This window comes from Triticum aestivum, chromosome 3D, assembly GCF_018294505.1.
Source record: "Triticum aestivum cultivar Chinese Spring chromosome 3D, IWGSC CS RefSeq v2.1, whole genome shotgun sequence".
NCBI classification, from domain to species: domain Eukaryota; kingdom Viridiplantae; phylum Streptophyta; class Magnoliopsida; order Poales; family Poaceae; genus Triticum; species Triticum aestivum.
The window spans coordinates 236,449,924-236,468,623 of record NC_057802.1 but is presented as its reverse complement, the minus strand read 5'-3'; positions in this window follow the sequence as shown (position 1 = coordinate 236,468,623).

Below are 18,700 nucleotides of genomic sequence, written 5' to 3'. Positions count from 1 at the left end.
GACACCGCCGCCCCGACGAAGAAGGGCCGGCATCGCAACAGGAAATGCAAGGGCAAGGCCATGCTTGCTGTCGAGGGATCCGACGACATCGGCGCTTCCAAGAAGGCCAAGGCAGATGACCCCGGCAAGGAGATTGCTGGGTGCGCCGCCTGCCGGGCCTTGGCAGCTGCCGACAAGCCAGGAGGCTTCGACAGGCAGTATTGCAAGATCCACCGCACCAAGGGCCACGACCTCCAGAACTGCCGACAGGTCGAGCTGCTTGCCGAAAAGCAAAAGGCCGAGTATGAGAGGCGGGACAAGGAGAAGGGTCAGGATGGTGCCGAAGGATCCGGCAAGAAGCGTGGTGGCCAAGGAGGTCGCCGCGGCAAGGATAACCAGCAAGAGAGGCCCGCTCGGGGCTATGACAAGAAGCAGGAAGACGATGATCATGACAAGGACGACGAGTCCGGCGAGCAAGAGTTTCAGAAGTCTAAGGAGGCCATGTGCGTCGATGGTGGCGCCTCGCTGCACATTTCTCACCGCCAGCTCAAGCAGTGGGCGCGTGAGATCACAGCAGCAGAGCCATCGTTCGACGCTCAGAAGCCGCTGAAGTGGTCCAGCACGCCCATCATCTTTGACACCGAGGACCACCCTGATTGCACCACTGCGGTCAGGTGTTTGCCGTTGTTGGTCTCACCAATGATACGCAACCTCAAGGTGAACAAGATGCTGGTTGACGGCGGGGCCGGTCTGAACTTAATCTCGCCTGTTGTGATCAAGAGGCTGCAAATTCCCGACGAAGACCTCAAGGAGACGGGCACGTTTCAAGGGGTCAACCCGGGAAGGAGCTAGCCGAAGGGGAAGGTCACGTTGCCTGTGACGTTTGGAGGCGAGCTGAACTACAGGACGGAGAGGATTGTCTTCGATGTAGCCAAGATCCCCTTGCCCTACAACGGGATCCTCGGCCGCCCGGCACTAGCCAAGTTCATGGCGGCGTCGCATTACGCCTACAACACGCTGAAGATGCCTGGGCCGATGACCATCATCACAGTCCCCTGCGACAAGAAAGATGCGCTAATCTGCGCCGACCTACTCTACCGGGAAGCAGTTGCAGCGGCTGCCGCCAAGGCACTTGCTCCTGCCGTTGAAGCACCGGGAGGGAAGAAGAAGACCGGCAAGACCTCTCACACCCACTCCGGCAAGCACACCTCTTCGGAGTGTTGCGCTACCGTCGAGGACGTGCCAGAGAGCTCCACCGGCAAGAGCAAGAAATCCAGAGCTGCACCGCCACAGACCAAGAAGGTGTCCGTCAAGGAGGATGGCACGGGAGGGGCTTTCACCATAAGCTCCACCCTCGACAGCAAATAGGAAGGTGCGCTCGTCACCTTCCTGCGGGCGAATGTCGACGTGTTTGCATGGCAAGCATCCGACATCCCGGCGTTCCCAGGGAGGTGATTGAGCACCACCTTGCTGTCCGTCCTCATGCGCGGCCCGTTAAACAGAAGGCCAGGAAGCAGGCTTTGGAAAGTCAAGAGTTTATCACAGAAGAGATCAGGAAGTTGGAAGCGGCAGGCTTGGTGAGAGGAGTGCTCCATCCGACGTGGTTGGAAAATCCGGTGGTGGTACGCAAGGCGAACGGGAAGTGGAGGCTGTGTATTGATTACACAGATATCAATAAGGCTTGTCCCAAGGACCCTTTCCCGTTGCCGCCATCGACCAGATTGTTGAATCCACGGCCGGGTGTGATATGTGTCATTCCTTGACGCCTACTCAGGATACCATCAGATCTTCATGACAAGAGAAGATGAAGAGAAGACAACATTCATCACCCCATGTGGTACGTATTGCTTTTTACGGATGCCTTTCGGGTTGAAGAGTGCTGGCTCAATGTTTGCAAGAGCAGTCCAAATTGGTTTTGAGCCCCAGCTGCATAGAAATATGGAAGCATACATGGATGACATAGTGGTCAAGACCAAGGACAGGGCAACACTTGTACAAGTTCTGGAGGAGACGTTTGCAAATTTGCGCAAGATCAACCTCAAGTTGAACTCTGAGAAGTGTGTCTTTCGGAGTCCCGTCCGGCAAACTTCTCAGGTTCTTTGTGTCACAACGTGGGATCGAGGTGAACCCAGACAAGATCAAGGCTATGAGCAGATTGAGATACCCAGGCGGATCAAGGATGTGCATCGGCTCGCTGGTTGCGTTGCCGCCATGAGCAGATTCATCTCCAAGTCCGCTGAGCATGCCCTCCCCTTTTTAAAAATCCTGAAGAAGGCGGGCCCAATAGAGTGGACCCCAGAGGCCGAAGCAGCGTTGCAGGATCTGAAGAAATATGTTTCCTCTACGCCAATACTGGTTGCGCCTAAACCACAAGAGCCGTTGCTGCTGTATCTGGCGGCGACGAATCAAGTGGTCAGCGCCGCGCTGGTGGCGTAGAGGGAGGTCGATGAAGAGGCAGTGGCAACGGCAGGGCCAGCGGATGGCAAGCCAGAGATTCCCCCGGCAGGGCCGTGCGCCGGCAAGGCAGGACCCCCGGTAGGGTTTGACGTTGGCAAGACAGAGCTTGCACGACCAAGAGAAGTAATGCAGAGGAAGAAGATGATGCAGCACCCGATTTATTTTGTCAGCTCCTTCTTGTAGGGGGCTAGGTCAAGATACTCTGGTGTGCAGAAATTGCCCTTCGGCCTCCTTATGGCCTCGAGGAAGCTGCGTCATTACTTCCAAGCACACGAGATCACTGTCGTCACCCGCCTCCCGTTGCAACGGATATTGCATAATCCAGACGCAACCGGAAGGATTGTGGAGTGGGCCTTGGAGCTGTCGAGCTTTGGTTTGAAGTTTGGAAGTACTTCGACAATCCAGAGCAGAGTCCTGGCGGAGTTCATTGTGGAGTGGACCTCAACGCCCGACGAAGAAATCCAGGAGACCGCTCTCCCTGGCAAGGAAGCAAGTCGCGACTGGATCATGTACTTAGATGGAGCTTTCTCACTGCAAGGCACCGGTGCCGGTGTGCTGCTTGTCGCACCCACCGGAGAGCACCTCAAGTATGTAATACAGATGCACTTTCCCAAGGAGATGTCCACATACAACACTGCTGAGTACGAGGGGATGCTTGCCAGTCTTAGGATCGCAGCAGACCTCGGGGTTAAGAAGCTCATCGTCAGGGGTGATTCAGAGCTTGTCGTTAGACAAGTCAACTAAGATTGTCAGAGCCCGTTGATGGAGGCCTACGTAGATGAGGTGAGGAAGCTGGAGGAGCGCTTCGACGGTATACAAGCGGAGCACGTTCCCCGAGCAGAGAACGACATCGCTGATTACCTGTCAAAGTGCGCTACATTCAAGCTACCTGTGGAACCAGGTACTTTTTTGCTTCGGTTAACTCAACCATCCGTCGAAACCATCAACGAAACAAAACAAATGGAGGAAATCAGGCCCCGACAAGTACTTTCCCGCTGAGCCCCTAGGGGCTGCCGGCAAGGGTGTTGCCGCAGATTCTGAGCCTGCCGAGGAGCGACTGACTCCGGCAGGCCGTCAAGCCCTGACCGTGGAGACGGCCGCTCCCATGGCAGAAGAAATGCCTTTAGTCCTTGCCGTCGAGCCCCAGGCTCCGGCATGGGCAGGACATACAGTCCGATTCCTCCAAACAGGGGAGCTTCCTGAGGAGCAGGAAGAAGCGGAGAAAGTAGCCCGTCGATCTGCCATGTATCAGTTCGTCGATGACATCCTGTACGGGAAGAGGCCGACCTGTGTGAAACTGAAGTGCATTCCCCGGGAGGAAGGACTGGAGCTGTTGGCGGAGATACACGGAGGCATATGTGGCTCCCACGTGGGATCGAGGGCCCTTGCCAGCAAGGCGTTCCGGCGGGGTTTCTTCTGGCCCACTGCCCTCCAGGATGCAACGGCACTAGTAACCAAGTGTGAAGCGTGTCAGTTCCATTCAAAGAAGCTTCATCAACCAGCTCAAGCCCTTCAAACAATTCCTCTTTCCTGGCCATTCTCGGTCTGGGGGCTCGACATCCTGGGCCCTTTCCCCCGCACTGTCGGGGGCTTTGAGTACTTGTACGTTGCGATCGACAAGTTCACAAAGTGGCCGGAGGTGGAAGCAGTGAGGAAGGTGACAACATAGTCAGCCGTCAAGTTCTTCAAGGGGCTAGTGTGCCGTTTTGGTGTGCCAAACAGAGTCATCATCGACAACAGCACGCAGTTCACAAGCCACACCTTTATGCAATACATCCAAGACCTCGGCAGCAAGGTCAGTTTCGCTTCCGTGGCACATCCACGGAGCAACGGCCAGGCGGAGAGGGCAAATGCTGAAGTGTTGCGAGGCCTGAGGACAAAGACTTTTGACAGGATGCACGAGAGTGGAAGGCACTGGATTGATGAGTTGCCGGCTGTTCTTTGGTCGATCAGAACGACGCCAAATCGAGCCACGAGCCAGACACCCTTTGCCCTGGTATACGGGGCAGAAGCAGTTCTCCCCACGGAACTCACATACGGGTCACCTCGAGTGCTCGCTTATGACGAGCTTGAGCAAGAGCAATTGCGGCAAGATGACGCGACACTCCTTGAGGAAGATCGTCTTCGGGCGGCTGTGAGAGCAGCACGCTACCAGCAAGCCTTGCGCCGCTACCATAGCCGCAAGGTTCATGCCCAAAGCTATGAGGAAGGCGATCTTGTTCTTCGGCGCGTTCAGTCGGCCAAGAATTCCAACAAGTTGACGCCGAAGTGGGAAGGCCCCTATCGGGTAATACGAGTCACCAGGCCCGGCGTAGTCCGCTTGGAGACCGAAGATGCTGTCCCGGTGAGCAACTCCTGGAACATCGAACATCTTCGCAAGTTTTACCCATAAGGCGCGGTTGCCGGGCCTCCTGGCAAGCCACCTTTTGTACAAGCTTTGCCGGCAAGGCATGTAACCCTCTGTACAAGGCCAGGCGTAGACCCTGAGCATAAATAAACGAAGCGCTGGCGCCCTAAGTTTTAGCACGCATGCTAGGTTAAGTCTCTCCCTCGGTTAGGGTTGATAGTGCTTAGCAATGACTAACCCCTAGCCTAGAGGTCGAGTATGCGTCTTTCTGTCCTATTTGGTTCGCAGGGCACGTGGACACTTCTGCTGAGCCGCTTGGGAGAAAGAGGACGAACCGGCACTCCGGCCCCGGCAAGCCAGGACTACCGGGGGCTGAAGACACAAGGATCTAACCACGGCAAGCCAAGGTTGCCGGGAGCTGCGGATTCAGATAAGTCCTCATCCCCTGTTGTGCATTTCTGTATGGAATTGGGACAAATGAAACCTCGTTTTACTCCAAGACCACCGTGATCCCCCTTTTTCTTGTACCCAAGTCCCTGGGACAGAACCGGGTCGTAGACGCGGTGGCAAGGAAATGAACGAGGAGCCTAACTCTACTTCGCCCTGCCTCCGCCAAAAGCATGAGAATGGTGGACTGAAGTCAGGGGACGGCTAGGCCTGTTGCCGGGCGACAATGTTTATCCTAAAAATAACAAGGATTCGTTCCTTGGCATGGGCCTTGCTCACGCACAAAGAACCCGGCAGACACCCTTTTTCATTAAAAGCATCCCTTACAGGTACAGTTCATACGGAATTAAAAACATGAGCAAGGGGATTACAAGTCTTAAAATTAACAAGTGCCCGCAGGCTTACAAACTAAAAAGAGATAAGGTGCCCGTAATCCCTTTCTTGTCAGTCTCCTCAGAAGGTGGAGCAAGACAGCAGGAGGGCAAAAAGAGCGCCTAGGCAAGATACGAGGAGCAGAAGGCACCAAAAGAACATCTTGGTGCCGGGAAAGGAGCTGGAAGACGAGGCGGCGGGCCGGCAATACGGGACGAAGGCGTCGGTGCCCGCGTACTCCGACTTGACGGCCGCCACCCACCTTCTTCGCCTTCTTCGACCCTCCTACGCCAGCCGCCCAAGGAGACGACAGGGAGCGCCCCGATGGAGAGCTTGGCGAGGAAGACCCTCGGCAGGGCGCGTGGCCGAGGGAGGGGCAGCGCGGTCAGTTAGAGTCGGGGTCGGCATCCCGCCGCTCGACTCCCTCGTCGTCGCTGTCGCTGTCCTCCTCGTCACTCCCGCTCGAGGAGGAATCTTCATCGTCGGAGGAGCTCTCCACGCAGCACCTTAGGCGAGTTCCAAGATCTCCAAAGGCCTTGACGGAGAGCAGGCCACCCTCCATTAACTTGAAGTAGAGGACGAGCCCCACCGTCAGGCTGTGGATGCGAGCAAACGTCTTCCATCCGCGACGGAGGTATATGACGTGAGGAGCGGGGAAGTCGACGTCGACCCGCGTGCCGCCGTTCCCGCAGCCCCTCATGTGCAGCCTGAGGGTCTGGGGCGGATCGAGCTCCATCTCCCAAGCAAATGGGGTGGGGAGGCGGAGACGACGCCGCGGTGGCCGGCGCAGCCTGATGAAGAACTCGTGGGGCTGGTCCCCGACGTGGCCCTCCATTGCGGGGGGCATCGATGGCGGAGGCACGGCCATTGCGCCGCCATGTCCCCCTCTTCCCCGAGCGCCACGACGACCTCGGCCTCGCCCCTCCCCCTTCCTCTCGTAGCCGGCTCCGCTACCGCGGGCTCTTGAGAAGGGGGAACGCGCTGTCGAGCGGCGACCCTCGCCGCCATCGTCGAAGGCCCAGCACCCCCTCTCGCCATGGCGGGTGGAAGAAAGGAGCGAAGGTGGAAGAGGATGGATGCTGAGAGAATGTGGGATGACATCCCCCTCCCCCTCCTTATAAAGGGGCGGGGTCGAGGCTCGGCCGCCCCACTCAGCAAATCCAGCCATCGGAGGCGCAGGGAATCAGGACCGACCCGCTGCCCCAATCAGCAACAGCCCGGTTTCCCGCCTCCACCGCCTGCCACCTGCATGGAGGACGCGTGGCGAGCGAGCAGGATCGAGAGGACGGGTGAGGCGACCGTTCCCCGCCCCGTGATCGTGGGGCGTGGGCGCCTTGAAGACCGTGACCCGAGTCCACTCAGTAAATGAGCCGCGCCTCCGCGCCTCCCTCTTTTTACGGGGAAGGCGCGAGCCGCCTCTTTACCACGATGTGACGCATGCATGCGGGAACTGCCCCACACATGACCCCCACGTCACACACGACCCTCCACGTCGCGCGTTCAATGCGGGTCATGGGGAAGCGCAGCGGACGAAACAGTTACTACGGTGAAAATCGGCCCACCTGCCTGCGCACCGTTCTGGGCCTGGCCCAACAACGCGTCGCGCTTATGTGTGGCCCAGGCCCGGGGGCTCCTGTCGGTGTACAAAAGTAGGGGCTCTCCTTTTGACCCGTTTACTTGTGCACGGGTAGTCAGAGCCGCACCCGCGGCCACACTTAACAAGGCAGAGGAGGGAAGCCAGAGGTAAACCGAAGCACAAGGCAAACAAAAACAACGCCAAGACCAAGAACACAAAGAGCAGAGGGACGAAGCAGGTTCCCCCGGTAAGATCTTCATGAAGGCCCTGCCACTGCGCCACCTCAGCAGCCTGCCTGCCTACATGGCGCTGCACACATCGCTGGCCTAGGCGCGTGTCGAAGGGAGGCGGAGCGGCGACGGACGGGACGGGCCTCGTTCCCGTCCCCGATAAAGCTAATGGACACCTAAGTAGCGCATTTAATGTGCTTTGTCCCATAATGCCAGGCGATAAGCTCGTGCACTGTACACCTTTCCACCTCATGTGCGCCAATGTGGCAACCCCTTTTCAACTATAAAAGGAGGCCCGAGGCATACCGGAGAAGGATTCGACCCTTTGGAACTACGCAGCCACCATAGCTAGTTCGAGAGTTCAAGAACATTCTGAAATACACACCAAAGCAGGACTATGGTATTACGCATCCTCGCGGCCCGAACCTGGGTAAACGATCTTTGTGCTAGATCCTAAACCCGCTCTTTTCACAACCCCGCGCCCACCAACCGTAGAAGGGATTCCAGTGATCCCATAGGTGTCGTTTCCCCGACAATAGGCATCATGTCTGAGACAAGTAGACCAAAACGATTCTGCATCTACTACTATTACTCCACACATCGGCCGCTATCCAGCATGCATCTAGTGTATTAAGTTCATGGAAAAACGAAGTAACGCCTTAAGCAAGATGACATGATGTAGACAAGATAAACCCAGTATGAATAAAACCCATCCAATTACCCTTAATAGCAACGATACATACGTGTCATGTCCCCTTCTATTACTGGGATTGAGCATCGTAAGATTGAACCCATTAGAAAGCACCTCTTTTGTCGATTTAACAAACCTTTGCGTATGTTGCCCAGACTATACAAAGGCACGATGGCAAGGAAGCAAACTTCACCAAGCATCCAAGTCAAAACCAAGCCAGATAAATAGCTCTTTGAGGGATCAAAGGGCGGATCAAGACCAAGACAAGCCAAAGCGGCAATACGTCACTAAGAGAAAGCCTTCCTTGCCAGGCAGGCGAGTGATGAGGACATCAATACCATTGTTACACCCACAGCCCCTGCTACTATACATACTGGACCAATTACTAGAGCTCGTGCACGCCAATTAAATTACCAGGTACTTTCGTTTCTTGGTAATGATTATAATGTTCATGAGAATATGTTGTTGCCTAAATTGGATACATTTGTTTTGCTTACAAATGAAGGGCCTAGCTTGAAGAAGGATGAACATTGGAGCAAGAACAAGCATGGAGATGATGGCATGCGCAAGGGTAACAAGAACGAAGTTTCAAGTGATGATTTCAGGACTTTGAAGCCACCTTAATGAGTGCATGAAGTCTTGGATGAAATATACAAGACGCTACTTCACAAATTTCGTCCAGAGGCTATTATAGGTGCTGCGTCACCTCATTATTGGGCCAGGCCCATGTAATTTCAAAATACTTGATTATAGGCTATTTTTAGAGTCTGTATGTGTGGGGAAACAATAGTTAGGGTTGGTTTCGGACCCCTCCCTCAAGGGCTACGAAATTCCCCCTCTTCCTCCATATATACAGCCCTTAGGGCGTCGTGTAGACTTTGGGTTTTTGATGGGAACCCTAGATGGCCAATCTTTCACGAAAGGAGCGGATCTGGCGAAGAACACGAAGAACACGAGGAGAAATTACGAGGGAAAACACAAGAGGAACACTCAAGCCAACAAGATTAGGTCACACATATGCTACATCTGAGTACACATAGAGATCACACGGTCCAAATCCAACAAGGGACGATACAAAGGGTAACCGGTTCTTCTCCGTGAGGAGGTCTTGAGGTCTTCCTGTTAGGGGTCTTGAGTCCAAGGTGGATCTTCTCCTAAGAGGTGTCGGTCCCTCGTAGTGGAGTAGATCCGGTTAGATGAGCGAGGCTCTATCTCACATATGAGCTATCACAACACTAACCTAGAAAGAGGGAAGAGGAGGACTATATATAGTCTAGGTGGGCGAAGGGGTACATGGGCCTCGGGCCCTTACACTGTGCGCAGACAGGGGATGCCGGATGTCCGGGCCTTCACGAGGTGCCGGATGTCCGAGCTTGCGCCGGATGTCCGGGCAGTTGGGGCTGGCCTTGACGCTCTCTGGATAGGCGGGGTCCGGATGTCCGGGCGATCTGGATAGAGGGTGACGGATCTCCGGGCTTCGGGCCGGATGTCCGGGCCTGTAGGTGCTTGGCGGCTGGGTGGACAATGCTCCAGGGATCGGATCTCCGGGGTCATGGTAGGATGTCCGGGGCCTGGAAGCTGTTCTTGACTCCTTCCGTTGGTTCTCTTCATCCGTGAACTTGGAAACTTGTCCATCTTCACGTGCATCTTCGGGAGGGTCCTCTTGATACCTAATCATGCACAACATCTCGGACTTAGGTAGTAGCCATGTCTCGGGTGGATCATATGTGATATCACTAAGGAAGGAGGTCACCTCGGCCTCGAGAGCTCTAGCTCGTGCTCGTGTCATGGGTCCTCTTGGCACTTGGTGAGACGATGGTAGGTCCATGGGGATGACCATAGGATGCTCTGCATCATCTCCACTCCCTTGGGAAAGATCCGACCTCGGATCGAAATCTTCATCACCATGGTAGGGAGATAGATCGTTGACGTTGACGATGTCGCTCATGGAGCACTTGTCGCCTGGGATGTTGATCTTGTAGGCATTGTTGTTGTAGCGTGCAAGCACCTTGAAGGGTCCATCAGCTCGTGGTAGAAGTTTGGACTTTCGTTCATTGGGGAAGCGGTCCTTGCGAAGGTGTAGCCACACAAGATCTCCAATGTTGAATATCATGGGTTGCTTGTTGTCGTTGAGCTTGGTCGCGAGCCTTTGTACTTGGCGCCCGATGGTGTGCCTTGTATCCTCATGCATCCTCTTGTGGTAGTTCACTCGGGCACTCGCGTCCATGTTGGTGCGCTCTTGTAGTGGTAGAGGAAGAATGTCCAATGGGGACAACGGGTTGAAGCCATAGACGACCTCGAAGGGGGACTTGCCGGTAGTAGAATGTCTTGCATGGTTGTAGGCGTACTCGGCGATATGTAGCACTCCTCCCACTCCTTGATGTTCTTCTTTATCAACACGCGTAGTAGAGTGGAGAGCGTACGGTTCGTCACCTCCGTTTGGCCGTCGGTTTGAGGATGGTATGCCGAAGAGAACAAGAGCTTGATTCCGAGCATGGCACATAGGGTCTTCCAAAAGTAACTCAAGAACTTGACGTCGCGGCCCGAGACAATCGTCTTTGGCACTCCATGTAGGCGCAAGATTTCCCTACAAAAAAGATTTGCAACATGTGAAGCATCGTCTATCTTGTTGCATGGTATGAAATGTGCCATTTTAGAGAATCGGTCCACAACAACAAACACGGAATCCTTTCCATTTCTAGTTCTAGGCAAACCAAGTGCTAATATCCTCCCATGGGTGATATGGAATTAGAAAGGGCATATAAAGGCCATGAGATTGAGCGTTAGACTTAGCTTTGCGACATGTTGAGCATCGAGTTGTGAAACGTGAGATGTCGCGGAACATCTTGGGCCAAAAATAGTTCTTGGAGAGCGTGGCAAATGTCTTGTCGCGTCCAAAGTGTCCCATTAGTCCTCCTCCATGAGATTCTTGCAAAAGCAACAAACGAAGAGAAGACTCGGGGATGCAAAGTTTGTTAGCTCTCATAAGATAATCATCTTTGATGTAATAGCGTTCCCAAGATGTATGCGTCAAACACTTGGCATAAGGAATAGCAAAAGTAGGATCATGCGCATACAAGTCTTTTATGTGCTCAAAACCATTGACATTCAATTCAACTTGAGTAACAAGCATGCATATACAGGAAAGCGCATCCGCCACAACATTTTCCTTACTTTTAATATACTTGATGACATAAGGAAATGACTCAATGAACTCACTCCATTTAGCATGACGCTTGTTCAACTTAGTTTGACCCTTAAGGTATTTAAGCGTTTCATGGTCGGTATGGATGACAAATTCGTGAGGGCGAAGGTAATGTTCCCATTCATGCAAAACTCACACTAAAGCATATAGCTCTTTTTCTTAGATGGGGTAATTGAGTTGCGCTCCAGAAAGTTTTTCGCTAAAGTAAGCAATTGGGCGCTTCTCTTGCATTAACACACCTCCTATGCCATTACCACTAGCATCGCAATGAATTTCAAAATGTTTGTCAAAGTTTGGTAATGCAAGCACGGGAGCATGAGTAAGTAAATTCTTGAGCTCATTAAATGCACTATCTTGAGATGGTCCCCAAACAAAGGGTGCATTCTTCTTACTCAAAGCATGTAAAGGAGACACAATAGTGCTAAAGTCCTTCACAAATCTACGGGAGAAACCGGCTAAACCAAGGAAGCTACGCACTTGTTGCAAGTTGGTTGGTTGGGGCCAAGTTTTAATAGCATTGATCTTAGATTCATCAACATGAACATCCTTAGAAGACACACCAAAACCCAAGAAAACAAGCTTATCAACACCAAAAAGGCATTTGTCCATATTAGCATAAAGGCACTTTTCTTAAGGGTTTGCAACACGGTTCTAAGATGGGTGACATGATCTTTGAGAGATTTGCTAAAAACAAGAATGTCATCAAAGTAGACCACAACAAATACGCCAATATAGGGTCGAAGAACAAAATGCATGAGTCGCATGAAGGTACCGGGTGCTTTGGATAAACCCATTGGCATAACAAGCCATTCATATAAGCCAAACTTGGTCTTAAATGCGGTTTTCCATTCATCACCTTCTTGGATGCATATTTGATAGTAGCCACTTTTAAGGTAAATTTTAGGTAAAATGGTGGCTCCGCTAAGCTCATCAAGCATGTCATCTAGGCGTGAAATGGGGTAACGATAACACATGGTAATAGCATTGATAGGACGACAATCGGAACACATGCGATATGTATCATCTTTCTTGTGAACAAGGATTACCGGGACGGCACAAGGGCTCAAACTTCTCGTACATGGCCGTTGTCGATGAGTTGTTGTACTTGCCGTTGGATCTCCTTAGTTTCCTCGAGGTTGACGCGGTAGGGAGCCTTGTTAGGAAGGGGTGCTCCGGGGATGAGGTCGATTCGTTGTTCGATGCCTCGTAGTGGGGGTAGTCCCGGAGGTAGCTCATCGGGCGAAAATGTCTTGGAATTCCTGCACTAGAGAAGATAACACTAAAGGTAGATTGTGAGAGGTGTTAGCTTTTGGTGCCTCGTCCTTGCACAAAAGGACATACTGCATGACACTTGATGGGTTCTCACACACTTCTCTCATCCCATATTTGGTGGCAAATAGGACTAAGTTCTTCTTGTCGCTCATCGTGGAGGCACTCAATTTGAGCTTGTGGCGCTCACTCTCTTTTGGGTGGTTCGCTCTCTCACTATTCTCTCCACGATGGGTGGCTTGCTTGTCAGTGATCACTTGACTTGGAGACATAGGTCGTAGCAGTACTCTTTTCCTTTCATCTTGAAGCTATAGTGATTTGTACGCCCATTGTGGATGATGCCTCGGTCAAATTTCCATGGTCGTCCAAGAAGGAGGTGGCAAATGGACATCGGAATGACATCACACTCCAAAGTGTCTTCGTAAGCTCCAATCTTGAAGGAAACTTGTACCATATGCTCCACTTGGATAGTGCCGGAGTCGCTTAGCCATTGAACCTTGTAGGGGTGCGGGTGCTTCATCTTGACCAATTGGAGCTTGGAACATAGTTCTTCACTTGCTAAGTTATGGCAACTCCCTCCATCGATGATGACCTTGACGGACCTTCCATTGATGCTGGCCTTGGAGTGGAAGATATGGCATCTTTGGTCTTCTTCTTGTTGATGTTGAAGAGTCAAGAACTTGGACACAAAGAGAGCGGGGCTTGGATCTTCGTCACAAAAGACTTGATCATGTTCGTTCACTTGCCGGTGCATGGCCACTTTCTCAAGGGCTTCCATTTCTCCTTCACTCATGGAGTCATATGTACCATCGTCGTTGAAGATCATGGTGCGCTTGTTTGTACACTCAAAGGACTTGTGGTCTCGGCCGCCGCATGTGAAGCATTTGAAGGAACGTGTCTTGATGGTCTCATCGTTTCGAGTAGATGAGGATGAAGCTCTAAGCTTGAAGTTGCTTGTAGTAGGAGGAGGACTTGGGGTTGTCGAAGTTTTCTTGTAACTTGACTTGTCACCGTTGCTTGCGGTAGCTTTGGTTGAGGTAGAAGGTGTTGGAGTCGTCGAAGCTTGGTTGTTGGAGAAGCCATCGGACTTGGATGAGAACTTGGCGTACTTCAAGTCATCTTGCACTTGACATTCCTCTTTGGTAGCTTGATGCACTAGCTCGATGAGGTTTGAGTATGGTTGGAAGTCGGTGATCTTCTTGATAGGATGATTGAGTCCATTCAAGAAACGTGCCACAGTTTGCTCATCATCTTCCATGACATTGGCTCGTATCATGGCAATCTTCATTTCCTTGTAGTACTTTTCAACGCTCTTGGTTCCTTGCTTGAGGAGTTGGAGTTTCTTGAAGAGGTCGCGGTTGTAGTAGGTAGGCACGAAACGTGCTCTCATGACATCCTTCATTTGCGCCCAAGTTGTGATGGGTGGTTCACCTCTTTCCGCTTGGCGCTCGATGACTTGTTCCCACCAAATGAGGACGTAGTCTTGGAACTCAAGGGATGCCATTGAGATCTTCTTCTCTTCCTCATAGTTGTGCAAGCAGAAGATTTTGTCAACCTTCAATGCTAATGAAAGGTACTCTTCGGGATCATTGCTTCCGGAAAACTTGGCAATGGTGAACTTTAGCTTGCCGTAGCGTTGCTCTTCATTGTGTTGGGGTCGAGGGTGATGACGTCCTTGACGAGGAGGATTGTCTCCCTCAACTTGCTCTTGTCGTGGAGGATTTCCATTGTTTTCATGCTCTTGGTGAACTTGAGGTTCTTGTCGAGCTTGTGGAGGAGCTTGTCGAGCTTGACGGTGCACGCGAGCTTGACATATTCGTTCTTGAACTTCATCATGAAGCACTTCTTGTTGATCACGAGCTTACCGGTTGCGCGTGGCTTCGGCTCGACTAGAATCTCGGAGGGCACGTTGCGCCTCAAGTGCTTGAGCTTCACGTAGTTGTTGTTCTTGGCGTTGTGCCTCGGCATCTTGTGCATCTTAGTTAGTCGCGCTCGCTCTTCCTCTTGTTGTTGGCGTAGACGTTGCCATTCTTGTGCTTGCGCAAAAGTAGCTTGGTTTTGACGGTGTCGATGTTCTTGCATGCGAGCTTGCTCTTGAGAGTCGTTGTCATGTAGAGGATTGCGGTTGGCTTGATGATCTTGACGCATGGCACGATGAAGAGTGTTCGATGTCAGAGTACTTGAGCCGGAGATAGTGTCATCGGAGTGTCGACTCGAGCGGCTCCGTCTTGAGTAGGACGAAGTGGTAGAAGAGCGGTTGACCAACAAGGCACGAATCTCGTCCATTCTTGCATCATTCTCTTGTTTGTGTTCATCGAGCTTGTTGTCGAAGTAGTCTCTTGTACGTTGCTCAGATAGTCGCAAGTCGGTGGCAAGATGGTCGATGCGGTCGGTCATTGCTTGCTGCTCTTGATGCAAAGCTCGTTGTGTGCCAAATACGTGTATCTTAGTGTCATAGTTGTTCGGGTCGTCATCTTGTTCAAGGAAGAGTGGGTTGGTAGACGAACTTGGCCTATCCATCATTCCAAGCAAACTATGTGAGTGGGAGAAAGAGAAAGAAATTATACCACATGTACCTTGACCGATGTTGAAGATGGATCAATGATCACTCAAATGTGTAACAAGGAAATAGCACAATTGGTACCAATTTTTGTCGGTTTCTCACACCTACACAATAAAAGCTTATGGTGGGGCTTAGTTAGGATGGTGGCACAAAATTTGATGCAATTGTTAGTTAGCCTCAATAATGTTGGAAAAGATTCGCAAATTTGCAAATGCAACAAGTAGACCAATAGCAAGATATGGTACACGGAAACACACACGCAAATAGATAAGTGGGGTCGTGCAACCAAGGAATGAGCCAAAATATGGAATCCACGAAAATGCTCTTGTTGCACAACACTAGAGAGACGCTCGCACGATTGCACAATAGGCGGATATGAAACTTGTGCACAACCTATTAAGCAAAAATGCAACGACTTCTATCCCAAGTATGCTATATATATGGTATTCTGATGATATGATCCAAGATGATCGAGTATGACAATCTTAATGTAGTATGATGCTATGGTTACTGCTTATAAGCTCTTTGCTTATCTCTTTTCCTTTTGCTTAAAAGCTTGTTTGGCTCTTTCTCTTTTGAGCTCTTTTCTCATGCAAAACTTCACGAACCAAGGTAGCAATTGAGTATATGCGATGACAACTTTGTGATGCAAGACTCCACCGCTCCACCGCACCGTGATGCAAGTCATCTATTAGTGCGGTGTTAAGCCCCCAAGTGATTAAGTGGCCGTCATTTGGCATGTGGCAGCCATTTGTAAGGAAGATTATCCCTATATGACACCCGTCCAGAGGCTTGTCAAGCAAACAGGTAGAAGATGGTTAAGCGGCGCGGCAGGCTTGTCGGGCTGCATCCTCAGCGTGACACCTAGCAGTGCATTTAATGTACTTCCTAACTGCCAGAGTTAGGTATGATAGCACTATTAGTTATCTAATCACTAGATAATGACTGTGTTTCCACTGTGGTTACCCCTTAGCCTATAAAAGGAGGGCCATGGCGGCCTAGAAAAGGATTTCGGACCCTTGTATACTCATACGTGCGTAGCTGCTCTCCCCATGGAGACCTTGCTGGGCTTGAGTGCAGCGTGTTCACTGTGGTGCTCCCCTCAATCCACCAAAGCAGGAGTAGCGTTTTACGCTTCCCAGCGGCCTGAACCTGGGTAAAAACCCCCAGCGTCACCTCTGTCGTGTTGTTTCATGGCTTCTGCTCTTTGTGCAACGTGACCCTCTCCCTTGCCGAACCACAAGGGGCTGATGGCCCCATAGGTGATCGTGTTCCACCATGACATCTTTGGCGCGCCTGGTGGGGGGGGGGGGCGCTTGCGTGAATCCGAGGTTGTGAACAGCGTGTCAATCTTCATCATTGTCTTCTTTATCATTGACTTCCTCATCCATGGCGCCCAAGAAGAAGCCCGGCGCAACAACTCATCCTTCCACCTGGAAGGCCCCCTCGCATGCACCCGCTGATACCGCAGGTGCTGCGACAGTATTGGGGAACTTGGGTGCCGTAGGGGACATGACCAGTGCAGGTAGCGCTACCATCATGCCCCCCACGGTCGAAGTAGGAGCGGAAGACGCCGGGGAGGGTGACATGAACAACATCCCGACGGCCATGTTCCACGAGGCGCGGGCAGGGAGGATGTTTAGTCTCCACGTCCCCACCACGCTGGTGGGCGCAGCCGTAGCGACATCGCCCGCTCCGGTGCGAGTCGCAACCCCCTAGCTGTCCCTGCTACAGGCGCAATTATGGGGCACACGCCTTGCCCATGGGCAGGTAACCATGACGAAGTGCCGGACAGGGTCGTCAACCCCCAGGCGTACCCCTCTCGCCACCGTACTACCGTAGCGGCTGGCTCGCAACGACGAGAACGCGGCGCCGCCACTACTGGTACTATCAGGAGTCGTGCGACGTCATGGCCTGCTTTATCATCTATGCCAAGCACTGCTTCGGAGGCCATGGTGCGAGCCCAACTCCTACTAAGATTCCCGCCAGCGGCAGATCAAATGGATGAGTGGAGATCCACCATCCAGAGTTTGATCGGTTTTGCTGAGGCGGAAGGATCACAGCAGGCGGGCCCACCGCGGCGCCCGCAGGCAACAACAAAGGCCTGAGCTACTGACTGTGCTGAAGGGGCCACTCCAATGGTGCAATCCCCTCCACGGCAGCCAGCGCAGAGGCTGCAACCAGAACCGCGCGATCTGGAGCTCGATGAGGCGTCAATGGCCTCATTTGATCCTCGGGGCCATCGAGATCAGCGGCAAGTCCTGGAAGATCAGCGGAGGGAAGATGCACACATCACTATAGAGCGACACCGCGAAACCCGCCACCAATCTGACAGGCGCAATGGCCCAGACGTCGATGAAACCGCGCCTAGTGAAGGCCGATACTTGCCTTCCGAGGTTGGGTGCCCTGCCTTCACTCGCGAGTTGTGGTAAGTCCGTTGGCCATCTGCCCGGGTTTTTAAGCCAGAAATACCAGAAAAGTATGATGGAAGGCTGGACCCGGCAGAGTTCTTGAGCATATACACAATTGTTGTTCAAGCTGCCGGAGGAAGAGATGAGAACGTGTTCGCCAACTACTTCGGCACTCAAGCCAAACGTAAGGTCATGGCTGATGCACCTATCGGAGAATTCCATTTTATCCTCGGCTGACCTGTGCAATGAGTTTATTGGTGCCTTCACGGGTGGCCACCAAGAGCCAGGACGGCCCAGCGACTTGCAACTCCTCCCACGGAAGGAAGGGGAAGTTTGCAAAAGTAATGCAGAGCTTTAGCCGGGTGCACAGGAACATTCCAGATATCCACCCGGCAGCTGTTGTTGCCGCGTTCCAGTCAAATGTGCACAACATGAGGATACGTTCAGAGATGCACGTCCGGTTGCCCAAGACTGTGAATGAGCTATCCACCTTGGCAGATAAGTGCGCCCGTACAGATGAAGGGAGGCAACTCCCCGGAGAAGAAGACGACACCAAAGTTGACTCAGACGATGACGACGATGCCACTAACCCGAAGAGGAAGAGTAAAAAGCGCAATGAGAAGTGTAAAGAGAAGGCAGTATTGGTTGTTGATGGTTCTGGCACACCTAGTACCGACAAGAAAGCCAAGACCAGAGCCCCCGGCAAGGAAGTTGCCGCGTGCACTGATTGCTGGGAAGCTGCGGTGGCCGAAAAAGCCGTGAAGACTGACAGACCGTACTGTAACATCCACCGAACCAAGGACCATGCACTACTGCAGGATGCTGCTAACGCAACACTACGAACAGAGACCCTTTGAGAAACTGTGTGCGATGCAATAATCGCAAACGGTGGTGTATGAAAACCGTCAAAAATGATGCAAAACGTTTCCGATGAATGATACATCAAACACGGTTCATATTATATTTGCGTGTGCGATGAGGGGCATACGGTTGATCTGTACGAACTGTTTGCGATGAGACAGAACAACAAAAACGGGCAGCCAGATCAAGGTGTGTGCGATATACGGCATACAGTTCACTCCGATGAACCGTTTACGATGAGTGAGGTGACCACAAATGATTCGCCGTAACAAGATGTGTGTGATAGCCGGCA